Here is a 23,513-nt window from a genome sequence, read left to right as displayed (position 1 = left end):
GACCGCCGTCACCCTGCTTCTACCTCGCCGGTGCTGCATCCTCACCGGACTGCATCCCCGTATTCGTCGCTCGTCCCCGTCCTCCTCCCCATCGGACCACATCAATCCTCGGCGCCCCCCTTCTCATGTTGCACGTGAGCACCCTGCCTCCTTCAGTTTTCCCCTCTGCTCCCATTCGCGCCAGCGTCGTGCCCTCGCACCCACTCACCATCGTGCCGTCGCACCTGGCTGCATCCCCCATGTAACCGCCGCCTCCCTCGTGCACCCGCTCGCACTCACCACGCTGCTGCATAGCCCCGCCGCTCGTGCCGTGCTCGCCCCGCCTGCACTGCCTTGCTACGGACCCGCTCCTCCCGATGCCCCCCCCGGCTAGCCGCTGCGGCCGCGTCTTGCTGTCCTCGCCGTGTGTCGTGGAATTGTCACAACAGATGTCCTCTTGCAAGGACTTAGTCGTGGAGCCATCACAACTAGGAAGCTTAAAGGGGTTAATTGGGACAAAGGACACAAGAGGTTTATACTAGTTCGGCCCCTTACGGTGAAGGTAAAGCCTACGTCTAGTTGGGTTGGTATTGGTGAGGTTTCGATGACCAGGGAGCGAGATATGCTATGCCCGGCTCTCGATGAGTTGTTTCTTGCCCTAAGCCGCTGGCAGGTCATCCCCTTATATACACAGGTTGACCCCCTGCGGCCTACAGAGTCCCGGCCGGCTCATACACAGTGTCCGGCTCGGTGACTATTCAATTCTACCTTATGTTACAAGTCATGCCATCATGGCGGTTTACCACTATGGGCCTGAAGCCGCCTGTGGGCCTTAAACCTTTTATTGAACCGCCATCTTCATGCTTGGTCTTGGGCTTCTTTCTGATGAGTCTTCTTTGCGTAACCCGGCCCCTCCTGGGTGGCTTACACAAATAGTTATATCCCCAACATTAGGCCCCAGATTGATTTGAACCGGTTCACGTCAATCTTAAAATACATTAAGAAATAAACCTTCAGTCTTCTGCCTGCGCAAAGGTTTTAACCCGCCATGACGTCATCTTCTGGATCCGTGTTAACCCGCCGTGACGTCATCTTTAATTAAATTCATATTTTACTCCGCCGCATCCTCCAATGGATCTTTGCTTTTACTGACCGTTCCAAAAACCGAGGCATCGGGGCCGCTAGATAATGATGTTTAGTCCCCTCATTTCTCGCGCTGTCTCAGTCATCCCTTTACTTATAAATAGGTGCGACCTAGGTCTTTCCCATTCTCCTTCTTCGGTCATCTTCCTCCTCGCACTGTTCCTCTGCCAATCGAGCTCTGCCGCCGCCGCCACAGATCTCCTCGTCTTCTCCAACTCAGGCCGCTGCATCAACCTGAATTGATCAGAGACACGCGACGGAACCCTGCAACAACTCTGCATCCGTGAGTCCTTTTCCTTCCCTGTTCTTAGATCTGCATTGTGGCCTCCCGAGTTCGTCGGTGTTCATCGCCACCCGTTGCAAACTTTTGATGAATCTCACCCCAAGGTCCTTTTTTAATCGTTAGATGGTATAGAACTGCTGCGGTAGCTATTTCACCCCCTTTTGATATGCAAACGGATCTCCTTTCCCTTGTTTAAAAGCCTCCTTCGAATATATGAACTTCTGTACACTGGTTTTAGGTCTAGAAATTTTTCTTTTTAGAATGACCATTTGATCCAAAATAATAACTGCAACTTGTGAAACCTGTTTGTTCCATACTTAGCCAAAAACTGCATCTGTTGAATCTGTTTAACCACGTTAGTCCATATGGCCGGTTTAAGACAACACCGGTCGTCAGTCTTGCTTGCTTCCGGCGACTTAAGAAAATTTAACTGCCTTTAACACCTGTAGCGGCTTAAATATCACTGCATAGTTACCCATATGTCATTAGGCCCCTCCTTAAGCCGCCATTTTGAATAAATTAATAATGTTCTCCTCCGGGTTTAAAGATGAACCGGAAACTTTTTATTTTTTCATAGGCTTCCACTTGCATAATGGCACCTAAGGCTCTCAAGGCTCCTGTGACTTGCAACTGGGTCAAGTCCATTGTCACAGATAGCACGTTGTCTGAATTTGTGAAGTCTGGCTATCTGCCCAAGAAGGAGGTCATGTCTTATCGTGCTCCTGACCCATCCGAGGAGAAACCTCAACCCAAAGAAGGGGAGGTGATCATTTTTACTGATCATATGAGCCGGGGATTTTCTCCACCCGGTTCAAAATTCTTTAGAGATGTTTTGCACTTCTTTGACTTAAGACCTCAAGAAATCGGGCCCAATTCCGTGTCAAATATCTACAACTTCCAAGTATTTTGCGAGGTGTACCTTGGAAAAGAGCCCAGCTTACTTTTATTCAGAGAATTGTTTTATTTAAACTGGCAGAACGAACGCGCCAATGGGCCCAGTCTAGAACTTGGTGGCATCTCGGTTCCGCGGCAAAGAGACTGCATTTTCCCTTATGCTGAACTGTTGAATCATCCAAAGGATTGGAACCAGACATGGTTCTACTGCCAAGACACTTCTCCAGCTGGTGAAAACCCACTGCCCGATTTCCGGGCCTTGTGTCTTGAATCCAACCACCCGCTGGCAGATAAATTGACTACTGTGGAACGTCTGCCACTCACCCCCAGTATCAAGAAGATCAAAGCTCTGTTGGGGAACGGCTTAGATGGCATTGACCTGGTCCGAGTCTGGGTTTCTTGGAGAGTGATTCCGTTAAGCCGCCGCCCCGGCTTAATGTGCACTTACTAGATGACTTACCAGATGACGCGGTGGAGGCGACGACCCAGACTTTGTTGAAAGAGGTCACGCTGACTAGTAATGCCTTCGGCTTACTTCCTTTCTGCAAGAAGAACCCGGTGACTGCAGTGAGTCATCAACCTCAATAATTACTCCTTACTGTTTTATACCTTGCTTTTACTCATAACCCTTTACCATTTTTCACAGGCCAATGACAACTTCTGGAAGGTCAAGTATGACCACGAGGCGGCCAAACAAGCCAGAGCATCCAAGAGAACCGAAAGGAAAACCGCCAAAACAGGAACTTCAAGGAAGAAGAAGCCAAGCGCTTCAGATATGGTAAAACTTGACGATACTGATGATGATGAAGATGAGGTAACCTTTAACTCCCTTGACTCCTTTGTCGTCACCTTATTGACATTAATCCCTTTCAGGAAGACACAGGGAATAGCCAAGCCGTCGAAGAAGCGGTAACTATAATCTCCTCCGACTCAGAGCCCTTGCCGCGGCAGAAAATTCGAAGGGTGACCCGGAAAGTAAGATTTTCACATCCTTTGGCTTACCAAGATCCTCAATTTCTTTTGAAGCAACAGCTATATGAAAGCCGGAGGCAGACCCGGACCAGCAAGGATGCAGAGCTTTCCTCCGGCTTACCTGACATAACCAGGAAGCGTCGGACTGAGGTTATCTCCAATTTATATTCCGTTTTACCTCTGGCGGGTTTAATTCGTCAACCTCTCAATTCATCTGACTCCAATTATCAGGATACCTCTCCTTCATCTGGCAAGTCTATGCAATCTAACATGCCGGCTTTCAAAACCGCCCCCCGGTAATGCAAATTTGTTTACCTTATGTTTTATGTTACTCATGCTTTTGTACTTATCCTTCTGCCTTATCTGCAGCATGCAAGTGAAGCCCTATAAAAGAGCAAAGAAGAATAAATCATCCAAAGAACCAGCTGCAACTAAACAGGAGCTTGGAGCGGCTGCTCCTGATGGCTCTGCTCACGAGCCACCACCTCAACCATCTCATGATGTTCCTGTATCTTCCTCTGACCCGCCTGCTGACCAAATCATCAATGATTCTGATAACCCGGAGGCTCCTAGCCCCGCCAAGGCAGATGATCCGGAAGTTGAAATTCTCAAGACTTAGTTTGTTGAGCCGGCACAGCCCACTGTACTTGCCAAGTGTTCTGCTAAGGAGGAATTATTAGGACGCCGAAAGGCCAAGCTGGACGTCGCTGACTACACTCATTTGAGCATTGGAGAGATCGTCTCTGGCTACATCAATCAAGTACATAGTAGCCGTGACCTGGAAATTGATATGGTGAAGCAGATACAGCAAAAATCTTAGGTATGACTTATGCTACTTTTCCTTAATCATATTCACTGTACCAGCCCCCAAGTCTATTGCTTATGAATAAATATGATGTAGACTTAGAAAACTACCTAGCACTGCTTGTCCGGTTTAGAAAGAAGATATTTAACCAGGCTGTAGCATGATACCTTGAACTTGCGATACACATTAGCCCCCAAGTGCCAAGTATCTTTGCTTGCAAAGTGCTTGGGACTTAATTTCCATGAACCGGCATAGTAAGTTCAAATTCTTCAGCATACATTAGCCCCCAAGTGTCAAGTACCTTTGCTTGTAAAGTGCTTGGGACTTAATGTTATCCGACAATGATTCTGACTATAACCCGTCATCAATGCAGACCACCATAAATCAATTTGAATCAGAGATTGCGGACCTGAAGAACCGCCTGGCTGCACAAGAACTTGAAATCCAAAAGGCCAACTCCAAAATTGAATTCAGCGTCTCTGAACAAGAGAAGTTGAAGAAGAATTTTGAGGCGGAGAAGAAAATCTGGGCTGACGAAAAGGCCTCACTGGTGACCCGGGTCGAAACAGCAGAGGCATCACTTGCGGAAGCAACAGCCGAGTTGTCCGGCTTAAAGCGCCAGATATCTCAAATGGTCTCAGCAATCTTCGGTAAGTTACTATATATAAACCATAAGTACTGCAAGCCTTCCTTCGATGATTATTTTAATTGCTATCTCCGGCTCACCTTATGTTTATAAACGCAGGCCCTGGGACCACAAACCTCAAGCAGAACACGTTGATCAAACTGAAAGTGGTTTACACTCTGGTGGGGCAACTTTACACCGGGTCACACCGTGCTTTCGCCGTTGTGGCTTTATCAAATGATGTTCCCCACCTCCTGCAAGATGTGCTACAGCGGCTTGCTGTGCTACCTCAGCGGGTCCAAGAGTTAAGACGGGCATCTGCAAGAGCCGGAGCTATAGCCGCATTAAGTCGGGCCAAGGCGTGACTTCTAGAGCTAGACCCGGCTGACATTGCTCTTGGGTATCCAAGCTTGAAGGAGGATGGCACCTTATTCAATGAGACGGATTTCACCGCCTGCGTGAAAGAGATACGCCCTGTGGCTACTCTTATTGGGAATGATACTGACCTTACCAAGTATCAGTCGGGTTATGACAGCGAGAATCGGAGAATTCCAACACCTCATTATGATGAAGTCAGTTTGATCCCACCAACTCGTAAGCATACCTTTGCCCCTGAAGTCGACCTGGCCGGGTTAATAGATGATGAAGCTGAGTTTGAAGCCTTGAGTAGCATTGACTAGGCATCGTCCACCTTCCAGGACAGGGCAGCCGACGGAGAGGCGGAGAAGGATAACCCGGAATCTTCAAGACAACCAAAGGAGTGAGCCGCCTGGCGTCATATGTTTATGTCTTTATGAAAACAATGCTTCATTATTCAGACTCGGGGAGTCTTGTAATAGGGTAGAAAACTCTCGATTTTTTCCATGCCTTCGCGCATGTTTATGGCGCTCAATACTTTCTCAAGCCGCCATTGCTATATACTTCCAGCTTATATCGAGCTTCCACTTTCTTTATGTTAAACAAAAGTTGCTTACCTTGTTCTGCATATAAAACAAACAGAAATTCCTTGGCAACTTATCGCATCGGGGGTCACATAAAGTACTGATAACCCGGAGTATGAACCAAAACATCACATAAAGGCTGGACTATGATTACCTTTGTTAAATATAATCACAATAGCATACCTGCGATCCTTTTGGTAATCTCGCCGGTTTATGTGACCCGACCCATGAGGGTAAATCAAACTCCTGAAAGTTGGCATATATAATGTTCACCTGGCCTGTAACAACCTGAGGTGACCAAATTTAAACCGGTGGAACGAGAATCACTCCACAGTACTTTCAAGATGGTCTCAAGATAGTTAAGTAGGATAAATAACAAACAAAATTTGAAGGTTTCTGATTCGAATACGATCGGTGAACCGTTCCAAAGGGGTTAAGCTAAGATTCGGATACGATCATATAGCCCCCAGTGGCTTTGGCGATGCCGATCAAGTGGGTATCGATAGCTGTGTTCTCTTTGGTTCGAATACGACCTATGTTTGAATAGGAAGCCCCCAAGTGACCATAAGAGTTGTTTAATGACGCTGATTCGAATACGATCCACGTCAGACCCAAAGGGGTTAAGCTATGATTCAGATATGATCAGGAAGCCCCCAAGTGGGTTTGGCAGTATGCCGATCAAGAGGGTATCAACAGCTATGTTCTCTTTGGTTCAAATACGACCTATGTTTGAACAGGAAGCCCCCAAGTGATCATGGCTAGATTCAGATATGATCATAAGCCGGACCAAAGGGAAAGCCGGATTCAGATATGATCTGCTCCCTGTTGGTTGTTTCCACCACCTGATAAAGAAGACATGTAGACCTTTGAGAGTAAAAAGGACAGAGGTCCTGCTTTATTGCTTTATATAATATATACATCGTCAAAATATATACATCTTGAGAGCCGGTGGCTCAAGTATAGTAAGGCCGAAGATATGCGATATTCCACGGCCGGCGGGTCTCCTCCTCCGACTTACGTGAGTCTTTGTGCCCTCGAACATCGATAAGGTAGTATGACCCGTTGTTCAAATTCTTGCTGACCATAAAGGGTCCTTCCCAAGGAGGGGATAGCTTGTGCATATCAGACTGATCCTGGATGAGCCGGAGCACTAAGTCGCCTTCTTGAAAGGTTCTGCTTCTAACCCGGCGGTTGTGATAGCGGCGCAGGTCTTGCTGGTAAATCGCCGAGTGGACTATTGCCAAGTCTCGCTCCTCATCCAACAAGCAAGTGCATCCTGACGAGCTTTTTTGTTATCAGCCTCAACATAAGCCGCCACGCGGGGTGAGTCATGCCGGATGTCACTTGGTAGGACAGCCTCTGCTCCGTACACCATGAAGAAAGGTGTGTAACCCGTAGATCTGTTAGGCATAGTGTTGATGCTCCAAAGCACAGAGGGTAGCTCCTCCACCCAACAACCCGGAGTCCGCTGTAAGGGGACCAAGAGCCGGGGTTTGATGCCCTTCAGGATCTCCTGATTAGCTCTTTCTGCTTGACCATTGGATTGAGGATGAGCAAGAACCGAAACGTCAAGCCGGATATGTTCTCGTTGACAGAACTCTTCCATGGCACCCTTGGAGAGATTAGTGCCATTATCAGTTATGATGCTGTGTGGAAAACCAAAACGAAAGATCACCTTTTTCATGAACTGAACCGCCATGGCTGCATCACACTTAGTGACCGGCTCTGCCTCAACCCATTTTGTAAACTTATCCACCGCCACCAGGAGGTGTGTCTTTTTTATCTTTAGACCTTTTGAAAGGTCCAACCACGTCAAGGAAACATAAGCCGGAGCACATAACAAAATTTGTCACCTCGGGGGGAACTTAAAATGACTCCAGCCCCCGAGCCCTCTAACTGCCTGAACCCATCAAAGTGAATAATCCAATATGTGTTATCTGGCTTCTCCTCAGGTGCCTGCAACTCTATCCAATCATTGATAAAGTCCACCAGGGCTTGAGACTTGATAGCAATCTGAGGCATGTATTTCAAACCATGAGGTCCAAGCTCAATGGCCCACTTGGCGACTCGTCATGTGGCCTCTCTATTCTGTATGATGTCTCCCAAGGGGGCAGAGCTTACCACAGTAATAGGATGACCTTGAAAGTACTGGTTCAGCTTCCGGTTTGCCATGAACACTCCGTAAACAAGTTTCTGCCAATGTGGATACCTTTGTTTAGACTCAATGAGCACCTCACTGATGTAGTAAACCGGCCGTTGAACCGGATGCTCCTTGCCAGCCTCCTTACGCTCCACCATGATGGCAACACTGATGGCTGGTGAGTTAGCAGCCACATATAACAACAATGGCTCTCTATCAATGGGAGCCGCAAGGACCGGCGGTTCAGACAACTGTCTCTTTAAATCTTCAAAGGCAGCATTAGCAGCATCACTCCAGACAAAAGTGTCCATTTTCTTCATCATCTAATAGAGCGGTAGGGCCTTCTCACCTAACCGGCTTATGAACCGGCTTAAAGCAGCAACACGACCCGCCAGTCGCTTAACATCGTTGATGCATGCCGGTTTAGCCAAATAGGTGATTGCCTTGATCTTCTCCTGGTTAGCTTCAATGCCTCTGTTTGAGACCAGAAAACCCAGAAGCTTGCCTAAAGGTACACCAAATACACACTTGGCCGGGTTAAGCATCATCTTATAAACCCACAGATTATCAAAGGTCTCTTTTAAATCAGATATCAAGCTTTCCTTTTCCCTGGATTCCACCATGATGTCATCCACATAAGCATGAACATTGCACCCGATTTGATCGTGGAGACAGTTCCGTACACATCGCTGATAAGTCGCCTGGGCACTCTTGAGCCCAAATGGCATAGATACATAGCAGAAGGCTCCAAACGAAGTGATGAAAGCTGTTTTCTCCTGGTCCTTAACTGCCATTTTGATCTGATGATAGCCAGAGTAAGCATCCAAAAAGCTCAAACGCTCGCAACCCGCCGTAGCATCAATGATTTGATCAATACGGGGGAGGGCAAAGGGATCAGCCAGACAAGCCTTATTTAATTCCATGTAATCCACACACATCCGCCAGGTGCCGTTCTTCTTGAGCATGAGCACCGGGTTAGCTAACCACTCCGGGTGAAAAACTTCAACAATGAACCCTGCCGCTAAGAGCCGGGCGACCTCCTCTCCAATAGCTTTCCATCTTTCCTCATTGAACCGTCGAAGAAACTGCCTGACCGGCTTATACTTCGGATCAATATTAAGAGTGTGCTTCGAGTTCCCTCGGGACACCCATCATGTCAGAAGGTTTCCATGCAAAGATGTCCCGGTTCTCACGGATGAACTCGATGAGCGCGCTTTCCAATTTAGGATCCAAGTTGGCACTGATGCTGAACTGCTTCGATGAGTCGCCTGGAGTAAAGTCAACAAGCTTCGTTTCAGCGGCCGATTTGAACTTCATCGCCGGGTCATGCTCTGTAGTTGGCTTCTTCAAAGAGGTCATATCCGCCGGGTCAACATTATCTTGATAAAACTTCAGCTCTTCTACTGCACAGACAGACTCAGCATAAGTCGCGTCGCCTTCTTCACATTCCAAGGCTACCTTTCGACTCCCATGCACAGTGATGGTTCCCTTGTGACCCGGCATCTTGAGTTGAAGATAAACATAACATGGCCGTGCCATGAACTTGGCATAAGCCGGCTGCCCAAATAGAGCATGATATGGACTCTTGATTTTGACCACCTCAAACGTCAATTTCTCAGCCCTGGATTCATATTCATCTCCAAAGGCCACCTCCAATTCAATCTTACCGACCGGGTACGCCGACTTACCAGGCACCACTCCATGGAAAACGGTGTTGGATGTCCTTAAATTTTTGTCAGTCAAACCCATGCGTTGAAAGGTCTCGTAATAGAGGATGTTGATACGGCTACCTCCGTCCATGAGTACCTTGGTGAATTTGTATCCACCGACCTGAGGCACCACCACCAGGGCTAACTGACCCAGATTATCAACCCGGGGAGGGTGATCTTCCCTGCTCCATACAATAGGTTGCTCTGACCACCTCAAGCAACGGGGAACTGCCGGCTCAACAGAGTTCACAGCCCTCTTATGAACCTTCTGGTCACGTTTGCACAAGCTAGTGGTGAACACATGATACTGCCCACTATTCAGCTGCTTTGGATGGCTTTGATAACCCGACTGCTGCTTCTGTTGTCTCCCTTGACCAGACTGCTCTTGATTATAGCCGCCTTGATTTCCCTGAAAGCCGGAACTTGAACCGCCGCCCGGGCCATAAAAGCCGCCTGCTCCTGAGCCGTCGCCCGACCCAGGATTGCCATCAAACGTGTTGGAATTCTTGAAAGCCTTCATGATCACGCAATCTTTCCATAAGTGGGTGGCGGGTCGTTCTCGGGTGTCGTGTCTCGGGCAAGGTTCATTGAGTAGCTGCTCAAGAGATGGGCCTGACCCGCCAGATCGAGGGGGTGGTTTTCCCTTACGTCTCTGATTGTTACCTTGTGCATTGGCGTTGGCCACAAACTCCGGGTTACCCTCAGCCTTACGCTTATTGCCTCCTTGATTCATCGGGTTATGCTGCTGACCCTTTCCATTGCCGTTCTTCTTTCCCTTCCTTGTCTTTTCCTCATCAGACGCGGGATCCTTGGTACTATCAAAGTCGGCGTATTTGACTAAAGCTGCCATCAGCATACCCATATAATTGCAATCACGCTTAAGGCGCCCCAGTTTCTGTCTTAGCGGCTCAAAGCGGCAATTCTTCTCCAACATGAGGACTGCAGAGCCGGCATCCATCTTGGCAGACGAATGTATTATCTCCTTGACCTGGCGCACCCAATGAGTTGTGGATTCACCTTCCTCCTGCTTACAATTTTTCAAGTCCATAATCGACATAGATTGCTTGCAAGTGTCTTTGAAGTTCTGGATGAATCGGGCCTTTAGCTCTGCCCATGAACTAATGGAATTGGGTGGCAAGCCCTTTAACCAAGACCGGGCCGTTCCATCCAACATCATGGTGAAGTACTTAGCAATTGTTGCGTCGCTGACCCCCAACAGCTCCATGGCCATCTCATAACTTTTGATCCACGCTCCGCGCTGTAAGTCAGTCGTGTAATTCGGCACCTTTCGAGGTCCCTTGAAGTCCTTGGGTAGACGTACATTACGGAGAGCCGACACCAAACAAGGAACACCGCCGGTTCTAGTAGCCACTCCCGCCTCAACGGAAGTCGTCGGATACTCTGGGAAATCCTGATGAGCCATCTGTTGAGCCGCTAGCTGAGCCGCCCGCTTATCCTCCTGACGTATTCGGTCTTGCACCGGGTTATAGCCACCGGGCTGGTTACGGCACTGGGCGTTGCTTGATAAAGTTTCTGAATCCATGTGCCTGATGTAACTCGGACTCCGGTTTGGACGAGGCGGTGCTAACCAAGGCGGAGGAATCGAATGAATCCTGTCCCGGCTATAAGAATAAGTCTCTTGCTGAGCCAGGGCCGTCTAGACAAGCTCTCTGATCCTCCGGGTCACCACCGCAGGTGGATCATCACCGTCCACTGGGAGAGCCGCCAAACGCGTCGATGCTGCAATTAAGTTCTCCATGGGGTTGGAAAAGTGACCCGGTGGTATTGGCACATAGCGAGGCGGGGCCATATTCCCATGAGGAGGTTCCATCTCTTGAGGCTGAGCCGGTCTCCCGCTCCGGCTGTCATGAACTAATTCGCTTCGGGCAGGTTGCTAGCGCCGGCACCGGGTGTAGCGAAAAGGTTCCGAGGGTCGTAAATCGGAGGCAAACGGGATTGAGTTTTCTGGTGCCTCCTTCTCATCACCTCATTGGATGCGTTCAGGCTCATCGTAAGCTAGAAATCCTCTGACTGGAGCTGCTTCGCCCGTGCATCCAAAGCCGCCCGTTCTATGGCTAACCTGGTGTCCTCCGCTGCCAAGGCCTCCTTGGCTCGAGCTATCTCCTCACGCACCTGTGCCACCTCCGCGTTATGCTCATCTTGATTCGCAAGGATGACTGTGGCGGTTAACAGGGCTGTAAGCTTATCCATGAGATCCATCAGCACCTGAGCCGGCAGGCGCACAGGGCCTCCTGCCCCGGCCGCTCCTGAGCCGGAAGTTATTGCTGCTGCGGCTATAGAGTTTTGGCCGGGTTGAGTCCCAGCCATGAAGACTCCTGCCCAGCTTGGCGGCTCATAGGGGTTCGGAATACTGCTGCCAACGGAATAGCCCCCAAGCCCACCGTCTTGCAACGGATACAACGAATCTGTTGAACCGGCGGACGACTCACCGTCGGAGAGGACGGCCGTCTCACCACCATCTTCAGATCCTTCAGAAAGTTCCCCTTCGTGGATACACCCCATGAAGGCACGCTTCACGATGGGTTGAGCTCGGGCGGATCTCGCACGCTGAGCCGTCTCGACGAGGTCGGTGTAGTTGTCCGGCTCAGGGCCCGGCTCACCAATCCGGCCGATGAAGATGTGGATTCCGCCGAAGGGGACCCGGTACCCGTACTCAATTGAGGCGGCGTCGGGGCCCCGACCTTCATCATCGATGTAGACCCTGCCGCGATGACTATTGGTCATCCGGCCAACTGCGTATCCCTTGAGCCCTTCGAAGCTGCCCTTCAAGAACTCAAATCCACCGTGCGCTGGCCCCACGGTGGGCGCCAACTGTCGTGGAATTGTCACGGCAGATGTCCTCTTGCAAGGACTTAGTCGTGGAGCCATCGCAACTAGGAAGCTTAAAGGGGTTAATCGGGACAAAGGACACGAGAGGTTTATACTAGTTCGGCCCCTTACGGTGAAGGTAAGGCCTACGTCTAGTTGGGTTGGCATTGCTGAGGTTTCCATGACCAGGGAACGAGATACGCTATGCCGGCTCTCGATGAGTTGTTTCTTGCCCTAAGCCGCTGGCGGGTCGTCCCCTTATATACACGGGTTGACGCCCTGCGGCCTACAGAGTCCCGGCCGGCTCATAGACAGTGTCCGGCTCGGTGACTAGTCAATTCTACCTTATGTTACAAGTCATGCCATCATGGCGGTTTACCACTATGGGCCTTAAGCCGCCTATGGGCCTTAAACCTTTTATTGAACCACCATCTTCATGCTTGCTCTTGGGCTTCTTTCTGATGAGTCTTCTTTGCGTAACCCGGCCCCTCCTGGGCAGCTTACACAAATAGTTATATCCCCAACACCGTGCGCGCTGCGAGGCCGAGCCCCGGTGCTGCTCCGCTCCCCGCCTCGCCGCACTGGCCGCGCCCCAGGCATGCCCCGACCCCGGCCTCTCGCAGCTCTCTCCGGCACAGACCCCCGCCGGCCACCGCGACCCCCGCCTGCTGCTTCCACCCGCTGCCATCGACCGCCGCTCTTGCCGCATCGTGGATGCGCCCGACCCCTTCCCGTGCGCGCCTCGCCCATGGGGGGCCGCTCCGTCTACACACCGGTGCCGTTCCCACGTGCCCGCGCTAGCGCTCTCGCCCCACCACGCGTCCGCTCCGCCTCTCCGACCGCATCAGCGCCGCCGCACCCCGCCCTGTCGACCAACGCCCGCCGCCTGCATCCTCGCGCCGCCCCGCCTCCACCGCTGCTCGCCACCACTCGCCGAACCACCTCCGCTGCTGGCGCCATCCGCGGGTGGGTGCGCCCTCCCTCGTCTGCTCGCCCGTGGCCGCGCACTGGCGAGCCACCCGCGGCGCCTCGGCTGGCTCCGCTCGGGACTCGCCCGTTCGGGTGCCCACGCCCGGCACCCACAAATCCCACACCCGCTAAGGCCCCTAGGCCTATGACAGAGGCCCCCACCCCCAGAACGGTTTTATAAAAAAGGGATTAAAAATTTGATAATAATAATAAATTTAGTTAATTAATCAATTAATTAATTAGCTAAATTAATCCTGTTTAGTTAACCTAATTAACTATTGTTAATTAATTAAACAGTAATTATATTTGTTAATCCTAATTACAATAAACAGAGTATGACATGCAGGACCCACACGTCAGTTTGACCAGTCAACACCTGTGTTGACTGCTGACGTCATGCTGACGTCATGATCATGTCAGCAAACACTATTCTGGATAATGTTGAGTTAAATTAATTAAATAAATTCTAATAATGACTTAAAACTTTAGAAAATCATATAAAATAAATCGTAGCTCAGATGAAAATACTTTCTACATGAAAGTTGCTCAGAACGACGAGACGCTTCCGGGTATGCAACCCGTTCATCCGCTACACATCCCTAGCGTAGCAAACACGCACTTTCCCCCTCCGGTTCATCTGTCCAAAAACGCGAAACACCAGGGATATTTTCTCGGATGTTTCCCCCCTTCGCCGGTATCACCTACTACCGATATTGGGCACACCTAGCATCACGCTTTGTCATGTCATACATCATCATGCATTTGTTTGCTCTGTTATTTTTCGTGTTCCCCCTCGTTACTTCTTTCCAGTAGACTCCGACACCGTTGTCGGTACCCCCGTGATCGACTACATCGGTGAAGAACCCTTCTCTTGCCAGAGCAACCAGGCAAGCCCCCCCCCCTTGATCACCAGATATTGCCTACTCTTCTCTATACTGCTTGCATTAGAGTAGTGTAGCATGTTGCTGCTTTCGGTTAATCCTATTCTGATGCATAGCCTGTCATTATTGCTACAGTTCTTACCCTTACCTGCTATCCTACTGCTTAGTATAGAATGCTAGTGTTCCATCAGTGGCCCTACATTCTTGTCCGTCTGCCATGCTATACTATCAGGCCGTGATCACTAGGGAGGTGATCACGGGTATATACTATATACTTTATATACATGACACATGTGGTGACTATAGTCGGGTCAGCTCGTTGAGTACCCGCCAGTGATTTTGATGAGGGAGCTGAAAGGACAGGTGGCTCCTGTCGGATTTCGGGTTCCGGCAAACCCTTGAGGTTCGAACACTGGGGTGCGCGCGGAAATCTCTCCCCTACCGATCTACGTGTGGTCTCCTCGCGTGATCCAAGCTGGAAACGATGAACAACACAAAGGACACGAGATTTATACTGGTTCGGGCCACCGTTGTGGTGTAATACCCTACTCCAGTGTGTGGTGTGGTGGATTGTCTCAGGGGCTGATGATGAACAGTACAGAGGGAGAACAGCCTCTCAAGGGGTGTTCTTGAGCTGGTGCGGTGTGTTCTACTTGGTCTGGATCTCTCTCTTTCCTAGGGCTCTAGCATATTCCCCCCCCCCTTTTTTTACTCTGTGGTGGCTAGCTCTATTTATAGAGGCCCTGGGCCTCTTCCCAAATAATGAACGGGAAGGGCGCCAACAATTGGCCATTTTGAAGCGGAACATCTAGTACAAGCTATCCTGACTAAAGGTGGTCTTTGGCTACCAAAAGCACTGGTGATGACGCCGTCTACGGCTCCACGGTGACCTCCGTCCTGCCGTCCAGCTGGTCTTGGTCTCGTTGCACCAGAATGGTAACCTTTGCCTGATGCCTTGCCTGTGCTTGCCCCCTTTGCACCAAAAGGGTAACAAGGACACTGCGCAGGCCGGCGCCCGCCTGGTCTTGATTCGTCATGGCTTGCGTCATGGGGTCCTCACAAGGTACCCCTGCCTTGATCTCTCCGCCTCCTCGTGAGCCTGCCTGATGAGGCTGCCTCTGAGGAAGCCTCCTGTCGTCCGCCCCACGAGGGTCCTGAGCTTGAGCTGATGAAGATGGGCCGCACTGGGCCCCCACTTGAGCCACGCCGCAGGCCGCAGGCAGGCAAGTCTGGCGACCCCCATTCCCAGAACACCGACAGTAGCCCTCGGGCCCAAGGCGCGCCCGGGCTTGGGCTAGCAGAGAAGCGAAGGGGCAAGCGCGAAGCGCCGCAGGCCCCAAAAGCCTGCGGCCTCAGGCGCCGTGTGCCGATTGATTGGATGTGGGCGACTGCGCTTCCCCATGATGCCTCGGCGACCGCACAACTTGACAAGTCCCTGCATGCAGAGAAACGGGTCATGATTACCCGTGATCGTGGTGCTCGGCGGTTGGCCTTCTCTGGCTATAAGTATGGGACTGCATGAGCCCCTGCAGTCCATTCCTTACTACTACTCCTTTTCTTCTTCTTGGCTACTCGCCGTCCCCATGGCTCCGAAGAGATTCTCGGCCGCGGAGAATGGAAAGGCCCGTCAAGCAGAGCCTGACTTCCCCCCGACCAAGCGCGGCCGAGGCCGCCCTCGCAAGTATCCCGCGGTCCCCGTGGTGGCTTCCCGCGGCCATGGAAGCGGCGCCCTGCGTGATGGTGAGCATCCGGCTGCCGAGGGGAGGCACATCATGACGGCGCGGCCCGCCAGGTCGCGCTTTCACTCAGCGGAGGTGCTGTCGGAGTTCATCGTGTGGTCGGCAGACCCGACCAGCACCTGGCTCCAGCTCCCCCGCTTCTTCATGGGTGAATTGCTGGCCAACGCCCTATGCGGCTTCTGGCTCCAGGCAGATGGCTGCTGTAGCAGGGCCTCCTGGGCTTCCCTGGAGGTCTCCGCTTCTGGGAATGGGGCCTTGACCCACGGCTGGCAGACGTTTGCCCGTGCGCGCGGCCTGCGCCAGTGGTGCACCCTGCACTTTAAGTTCGATGGCCACGCCACCCTCTACGTGAGGGTGTTTGGGGAAGATGGTCGTCGTGCTGGGTGCTGCCCCGAAGATGATGACCGCGGCCGCCTGCACAGCCCCGGTACTGACCAGGACGAGGATGGTGACAGGCGCACGGGCGGCGGTGCTCGGGGTTCGCCAAGCTTCGTCGACTCTGTCTCTCAGGCAGCAGCTCCTCCAGCGGTGGACACGACCAGCCCCCGCGCCGTCGTGCCCGCCTGGGTGAAGGTAGCGGGTCAGCCCACCGTCGCGCCCTGGTGAAGCGAGAGGAGGGATCCGCCTGAGACCCTGAAACAGCTCGAGCTTTACCCGCAAGTTGGTGCCGGACAAGTTGTGCCTATTTTGTTTTTCTTCATTTCCTGCGCAAAAAGAGAAGGTAACACATGGCCCCGTGGGGCGCGTAAGAACCTTTGTTGTTAAGTATCACGCTGCCTTGCTATTTCTGTGATGTGTTTCCGTGTTGTACGCCCGTGTGCGGGGATTATTTTAGCTTGGTGGGGCTTGATGCGGTCCTCGCCTCCCGAGGCCGAGGCCTCGCCGTGCGCTTCATGTCCTGCAAAGATCAGCAGGGGGTAACTTCCGGTCTCGGTTGTGGAGGCGATCAGCCTAGGCTCTGCGCTCGTGTCGCGATGTCCGTGAGGCACAGACTTGGAGGGGTTCTCCCGTAGAGGACTCAGACCGGAAAGACTCCAAACGACCGGGGCAGAAAACACTCGCGAGGGCGCGCACAAACCTCCCTCGCGAGACTTGTGCGAGAGAAAACGAGGCAAGCGAGTGAAAAAGACAAAGAGTCGCAAGCCTGGGATGGCAACAGCTTCAGTAAAACTTCAAACAAGAACGAACAAGCCAACTGCAGAAAGCAAATGAAAAAGCCGTGTCTGGCACCTATTCTAGTCTTCGACGTCTTCTCACCAGCGCGGAGCTAAGTGCTGCCACTTGGCGTGGGCGGGAGCAACCGAGGCCCGGGGGTGGCACTCCGGAGACTCCGGGGCGTGTAAAACCCCACTCATTATTACGTGAGAGTGTCATGGGCGGCGAGCTTCACAGGCATTGGCCTTCTTCACAGGCACCGGGCCTTTCTCAAAATGCGACGGCTTCACAGGCGTCCGCCTTCTTCACAGGCACTAGGCCTTTCCCAAAATGCGACGGCTTCATAGGCGTTCGCCTTCTTCATAGGCACCGAGCCTTTCCCAAAATGCGACAGCTTTGCAGGCGTTCGCCTTCTTCACAGGCACCGGGCCTTTCCCAAAATGCGGCAGCTTCATAGGCGTTCGCCTTCTTCACATGCACCGGGCCTTTCCCAGGCGCTAGGCCTCGCTCAGGGATAAAACCTCCAGAGATGCTGAATGTTCCACACGTTCTGGATGGGTACCCCCTCCGGGGTCTCCAAGCGCGCGGAGCCAGGCCTGGAAACATGAACAACCTTGAACGGGCCCTCCCACATGGGAGAGAGCTTGTGCAGCCCCTCCCTGGAGAGAACCCGCCTGAGCACGAGATCCCCTACCTCGAGAGTTCTGGGGCGGATGTTGCGGCAGTGGTATCATCGTAGCACCTGTTGATACCTTGCCGCTCGTAGTGTGGCTTCTCGACGGTGTTCCTCCCCTAGCACAAGATCCGTCCCCCGCATGGCGTCCTGCTGCGTCTCGTCGAACGCCAGAACCCGTGTGGAGCGACGCCTGACCTCGTGAGGGAGAACAGCCTCTGCTCCATAGACGAGGAAGAACGGGGTCTCGCCAGTCGGCTTGGTCGCGGTTGTGTGGATTGACCACAGCACGGACTGGAGCTCGTCATACCAGCCCCTGCCACAGGCCTCCAACTTCTTCTTGAAGGTCCGGGCCTTGAGGCCCCTCAGGACCTCCGCGTTGGCTCGCTCGGCCTGGCCATTCCTCCGGGGGTGTGCCACTGAAGCGTAGCAAATCTGCGTTCCAACGTTAGCACAGTACGTTCTGAAGAGGTTACTGGTGAATTGTGAACCGTTGTCGGTGATGATGCAGTTAGGCACCCCAAATCGGCTCACGAGGCCCTTGATGAACTTGACTGCGGAGCCTGCCGGGATTGTGCGGACAGCTTCCACCTCAGCCCACTTGGTGAATTTGTCCACAACGACGTAGAGGTAGCGATAGCCCCCTGGGGCCCGAGGAAACGGGCCCAGAATCTCCAGCCCCCAAACTGCAAACGACCATGAGTGGGGTATAGTCTGCAGACCCCCCGCAGGCTGGTGGATCTACTTAGCGTGGAACTGGCAGGCCTCGCAAGCCTTCACCAGATCGGCGGCGTCGCTGAGTGCTGTGGGCCAGTAGAATCCGCTACGGAACGCCTTGCCAACAAGGGTTCATGACGACGAGTGATGCCCACAATCTCCGCTGTGTATGCCCGCCAGCAGCTCCTTCCCTTGCTCCGTGGAGATGCAACGTAGGGACACGTCATTTGGTCGCTTCCTGTAGAGCTCACCATCCTGGATGCAATAAGCCATGGCCTGCCGCGCCACACTCTCCGCTTCCTCCTCGTTCTCCGGCAGGGTCCCTTGCATCAGGTAGTTCTTGAGCTCCGGGATCCAACATCCTTCCTGAGGCTCCAATGCCAGGAGCAGGCGTGCCCCTGAAGCCGGGCCGCAGACCGGAGCTCCTGAGGTAGGCGGCTGAGGGAGCTCCTCCCTTGGTTGTGCCGTGCTCGATAGTGACGGCACCGCCGAGGGTTTGAAGAGTCGCTCCTCGAAGACGCCAGGCTCCTGAGGCAGCCACCTAGATGCCCTCTTGGCGATGTCATCAGCCTCCTGATTGGTGCCGCGAGGCACATGCTGCAACTCCAGCCCTCAGAACTGTTTCTCCATCTTGCGAACCTTAGCGAGGTAGGCTTCCATGTGCTCGTCCTTCGGCTCGTATACCTTGTTGGAGAAGTTGACAAGGAGCTGTGAATCACCCTTTATGGTGAGGCGCTTTACCCCTAGGGAAATTGCAGCCTTCAAGCCCGCTATTAGGCCTTCGTACTCTGCTATGTTGTTGGAGACCTTTTCCCCATGCTGAAAGCAGAGCTGTACGGCGTGGTAGAGTTTGTCTATAAGTAGGGGATACGAGCACTGCGCCAGCCCCAGCACCGTGTCGGGAGAACGCCCCATCGAAGTACATGACCCAGCCGTCCGGTGCTTCACTTCCAGGGGATAGTGATTGGTCTTCGTCTGCCTCGAGACCCGGCGCTTATGCCCATTCTGCCACGAAATCTGCCAGTGCGACTCCCTTGATGACTCTGGTCATACTGAATTCTAGCTGAAATGCCTATAGTTCGATGTTCCATTCAGCAACCCTTCCAACTGAGTTGGGGCTCCTGAGTACCCTTTCCAAGGGGTATGTCGAGACGACTTTGATGGGATGGCCTTGGAAGTAGTGCCGCAGCTTGCGCGAGGCCACCAATAGCACCAGGAAGAGTTTCTGAGGCATGGGATACCGTGCCCTCGCGTCCCGCAGCACTGTGCTGACGAAGTACACGGGATGCTCGACGAGGTTGAGGGTGCTGGCGCAGCTTGCATCCTCCAGAGGTCGAGGCGTCTCCTGAGGCGACGGAGCCCTTAGTGCTTGGTCGCCGGAGGAGGCCTCTCCTGCCTCGGGTGCGTTCTTCTTCTGCGGCTATTCCTTTCCGGTTGCGGTCGTGGCCTTCGCGAGGCCCTCCTGGCTTTGCTTTGCTTCAGTTCGGACAGCCGATGTGGCCTTGGCACAGTGCTCCTCTCTAACCGCCACCAGGGCTGCGCTAGCGGAGTAGGGGGTGGCCACAAGGTAGAGCACCAGGGGCTCCTGAGGACGCGGAGCTACCATCACTGGCGGGCTGGTGAGGTACCTCTTGAGGTCTTGGAATGACTTGTCGGCCTCTTCGGTCCATTCGAAGGGGCCCTTCTTCTTCATCAGCTTGAAGAAAGGTAGCGCTCATTCCCCCAGCTTGGAGATGAAGCGCCCCAGCGCAGTTACACACCCGGTGAGCTTCTGCATTTCCCTGAGGGTCCTTGGCGGGCTCATGTCCTCGATCACCTTGACCTTCTCTAGGTTGGCCTCGATGCCCCTGTGGGACACAAGGAAACCCAGGAGCTTGCCTGAGGGGACACCAAACACGTATTTCTCTGGGTTGAGCCGTAGGTCCACTTCGTTGAGGCTCGCAAAGGTTTCTTCCAGGTCCTGTATCAGGGTTTTTGCCTCCCGAGACTTCACCACAATGTCGTCAACGTAGGCTTCAGCGTTCCTCCCGAGCTGCCGGCCCAAGGCGATGTGCATCAGCCGCTGAAAGGTTGCCCCTGCATTGCGCAACCCGAATGGCATGCATGTATAGCAATACACTTCACATGGGGTCAGGAAGGCTATCTCCTCCATGTCTTCCACCGCCATCTTGATCTGGTGATAGCCCGAGAAGGCATCTAGGAAGCACAATAGGTCACACTCTGCTGTGGAGTCAACTATATGGTCAACGCGAGGGAGCGGAAATGGATCTTGCGGGCAGGCCTTGTTGAGGTTGGTGAAGTCGACACACATGCGCTCCTTTCCTCCCTTTTTCAGCACAACGACCGGATTGGCCAGCCAATCAGGGTAGCGGACCTCGCGGATAACCCCTGCCGCTTCCAGTTTCTGGGTTTCTTGAATGATGAAGGCTTGTTTCTCAGTGGACTGTCGCCTTGCCTTTTGTTTCACGGGGCGCACGTTGGGGCACATGTTGAGGTGATGCTCAATCACACTCCTCGGGACCCCTGCTAATTGACCAGGTTCCCATGCGAACACCTTCTTGTTCGCGCGCAGGAACCTCACCAGGGCCTTCTCCTGCTCGGGCTCGAGGTTGGCTCCTATGGTGAAGGTGGCGTCAGTGGACCCATCCTCGTCGACCGGTACTTGCTTGGTTTCAGCCTTGTCTTGGGTGAATAGCTGCTTCTTTTTAGCCGGCGCAGCCCCCTTGGGCTCAAGGGCGTCGGCGCTGGCGGGCTGCGCCACCGCGGCCGTCTTGAAAGCGAGCTGGAGCACCTGCAGCGCATCCCTTGTATCTCCTGACACGGTAAGGACGCCGCTGCTCCCGGGCATCTTCATGAGGTTGTACGCTGGGTGAGTTGCTGCCATGAACCGGGCCAAGGCCGGATAGCCGAGGATGGCGTTGTAGCGGAGGCCGATGGGGGCGATCTCGAAGTTGATCAACTCCGTGCAGAAGTTGTCGTAGGTGCCGAAAGTCACTAGGAGATGGATCTGTCCCAGGGAGGCGGTGGAACCGACTCCAACGCCCGAGAAAGGCCTGCTGGGTCGGAGCCGCTCCAGCTGTACGTGGAGGAGGCTGAAGGCCTCCACCGAGAGCACGTTGAGGCCGGCACCACCGTCGATGAGGGTCCTGGTGACGGCCACTTGCCACCCAGCAGGGTTGAAGGGGTGATCCCCCGAGTTGAAGGTCAGATCGTCCTCGAGCGCCACCCAGCCCGGGGAGGCTTCTCGGCGCTTAGAGGCGGTGCTGATCCGGCGGGTGAATGGCTTGACATGATGGCTCGAGGGTGGTGCCTGGGAGCCGCCCAGGAGAGCTGCGACGACGGGCGGTGCCGGTGCGGCAAAACGGGCGAGGAAGAGGTCGCGCAGCTCCTCCCAAGAGGTCACAGAAGCCGTCGGCAGGTGGAGGAGCCACATGCGCGGGACACCGGTGAGGGCCATGGGTAGCCAGTTAGCCATTACCCGGTCGTCGCCCCCAGCCCTAAGTACGGCCTCCTCGTACGCCAGTAGGAAAACCAGCGGGTCCGTCGCGCCATTGTAGCACGGCGGCATCTCGGGCTTGAACTTGCGCGGCCACTGCACCTGTAGCAAGGTGGGGGCCAAGGCCTGGAGCCCCCTGGCCCCGGCGTCGGCATCTGTTGCCGGAGCGGGCGGCACGTTGCCCGCCATGGGGACGGAACGCGATGTTGGTGGAGAGTTGGTCGCCGGAAGGGAGAACTCCGGCGCACCCCCTACCTGGCGCGCCAAATGTCGGATTTCGGGTTTCGGCAGACCCTTGAGGTTCGAACACTGGGGTGCGCGCGACAATCTCTCCCCTACTGATCTAGGTCTGGTCTCCTCGCGTGATCCAAGCTGGAAACGATGAACAACACAAAGGACACGCGATTTATACTGGTTCGGGCCACCGTTGTGGTGTAATACCCTACTCTAGTGTGTGGTGTGGTGGATTGCCTCAGGGGCTGATGATGAACAGTACAGAGGGAGAACAGCCTCGCGAGGGGTGTTCTTAAGCTGGTGCGGTGTGTTCTACTTGGTCTGGATCTCTCTCTTCCCTAGGGCTCTAGCAGGTTTCTCCCCCCCCCCTTTTTTTACTCTGTGGTGGCTAGCTCTATTTATAGAGGCCCTGGGCCTCTTCCCAAATAATGAGCGGGAAGGGCGCCAACAATTGGCCATTTTGAAGGGGAACATCCAGTACAAGCTATCCTGCCCAAAGGTGGTCTTCGGCTGCCAAAAGTACTGGTGATGATGCCATCTTGGGCTCCAAGGTGACCTCCGTCCTGGCATCCGGCTGGTCTTGGTCTCGTTGCACCAGAATGGTAACCTTTGCCTGATGCCTTGCCTGTGCTTGCCCCCTTCGCACCAAAAGGGAAACAAGGACACTGCACAGGCCGGCGCCCGCCTGGCGCCCGCCTGGTCTTGATTCGTCATGGCTTGCATCACGGGCTCCTCGCGAGGTACCTCTGCCTTGATCTCTCCGCCTCCTTGCGAGCCTGCCTGATGAGGCTGCCTCTGAGGAAGCCTCCTGTCGTCTGCCCCGCGAGGCTTGGCCCCTCGCAAGGGTCCTGAGCTTGAGCTGATGAAGATGGGCCATGCTGGGCCCCCACTTGAGCCACGCCGCAGGCCGCAGGCAGGCAAGTCTGGGGACCCCCATTCCCAGAACGCCGACAGCTCCATCCCGGCAGAGGTTGGTCTGGGTTCCTGACGGCCCCCGACTGTTACTTTGTGGCGGAGCGACAGGGCAGGTTGAGACCACCTAGGAGAGAGGTGGGCCTGGCCCTCGTCGGCGTCCACGGATACTTAAAAATAACACGCTTAACGAGTTCTTGGTATTTGATCTGAGTCTGGCAATTTGGTCTATACGCGCTAACCAACTACGTGGGAAAGTTATGGGCACATGACATCGTGGTATCAGCCGAAGCCTTCGTGACATCAGCGACTGAGCGGCACGCTCCGGATTGGACTGGAACGCCTGCTAGGCTAGGTCTGCTTCCTGCCGCGTTCGCAACATGCAGGTGTGCAATGGGCGATGGGCCCAGACCCCTG

This window comes from Triticum dicoccoides, chromosome 5B (assembly GCF_002162155.2).
Source record: "Triticum dicoccoides isolate Atlit2015 ecotype Zavitan chromosome 5B, WEW_v2.0, whole genome shotgun sequence".
Taxonomy (NCBI): Eukaryota; Viridiplantae; Streptophyta; class Magnoliopsida; order Poales; family Poaceae; genus Triticum; species Triticum dicoccoides.
The sequence above is the reverse complement of the archived record's forward strand: the minus strand, read 5'-3'. Positions refer to the sequence as shown.